The sequence below is a fragment of the Ipomoea triloba genome, chromosome 16 (assembly GCF_003576645.1).
Source record: "Ipomoea triloba cultivar NCNSP0323 chromosome 16, ASM357664v1".
NCBI lineage: Eukaryota > Viridiplantae > Streptophyta > Magnoliopsida > Solanales > Convolvulaceae > Ipomoea > Ipomoea triloba.
Window position 1 is genome coordinate 8,686,815 of NC_044931.1, and position 1,590 is coordinate 8,688,404.

Here is a 1,590-nt window from a genome sequence, read left to right on the forward strand (position 1 = left end):
AGTTCAAGACTACCAACACAAACCCCAATACCTACCTACTATTATTTTATTCAAAGGGAAAGAAAACGGAAGAAGAAGATCTGTGGCGGTGGTCGGAAGCGGACGGAGCTGCAACGGTGGTCGGGGCGGAAGAAGAGCGAGAGTAAACATAGAAGGTGACCAAAACTACCCGCTCAAAGCTCCATTAGAGCTCCGGCCGGAAACCGGCGGTGGAAGCCGAAGTTGAGCAGCAGAGAAAAGCTTTTTGTTTTAGAGAGAAAAGGGAGGCAGCATTAGAGTTGTTCATGAATTGACTAATCCACCACTAATTAAAAAGAGACATCAGTAGCTAATTAACTAATGTGATCATGAGGGATGGATGGAAGGAGAAAAATAGGAGGAACATTAGCATTACTCATATAATATATTAATATTGATACACGCCTACTATATGCTTTCCTAATTTATGAAAGAGTAATCTCAAGTCTCTAGAGCCCTCGCCTAAATGTGACTGCAAGTAAATCGTGAGTCGCCCTGTCATGGTCCTTGATTCCCAGTAAGATTTGAATCCCATATTGCAGGTGACCGAAGCAAGACTTAAGATGATCGATCTGTCGAATACATATTCGAACCAATTGAGCTAGTCTTACGGAACAACGTAACTAGCAGTATTGGTGACGTAGTAGTGTTGTAAAGCATATATAAAAAACCCCATCCAGGCTTCAATCATTGTGGTGTGCAGTGGCAGTGTCTGCAAGTTGATGACTTATCCACATTCAATTCATCAGGAAATAATGCTGCGGTTGCGTCTTGCTCAAGTTGGATCCATCTGCGCCTCTTTAGTCTTTACGTGGCGGCTTTATTTCGACGACTTCATACATATACATTGATTAGTTAGGTTGCTCTCCAGACTGCTCTGTTGACATTTTCCCCCCCTGTAAATTACCATTCAAATTCAACAAATATATCCTTAAAAAGGAGCGTTTGTTCTTTGGTCTTGCCCATCCTTTTTTCAAGAAACATAATAAGCAAATAGTCATAGTCAGCCGTTTAGGTCAGACCAATATATAACAAACACTTTTTGACACCACTATGTTGCATTCATACTTATATTATATCTATCTATAGACTTCATTTTGAATTTGAATTTCATATGCTGAAGTATGATCATAAAAAGAGTAAAAATAATTAAATCTTCACAAAATCTTAGCAGATCGTGAGACATGTCGGGTTAATTACCTTTTACTTCATGAATTATTCTTTAATCCTTTAAGTATTACATTTTAATTAAAATTATTACATTTTTTTCAAACTCATGACCTTTGGCATGTGGTTGACTCTGATATCAAATTTAAGCATGTGCTCCATCTAAATTAAAAGCCTAACCTAATAGTTAGATTGTATATTTATATTTATCGTTGTCAGGTATATTTAATATAAATATATCTATATTAATTGAGAGGAAGAGCAAGAAATTCGAAGGAATAGAAATAAGAGAGGAAATGTAATTAGGGATGGGAATTCTTTTCTTCGGTTTTCAGAATACACAAATCACAAGTGATAGACTCCCTATTTATACTTAAGCAAAGGAATAAACAATTCTAATGTTGA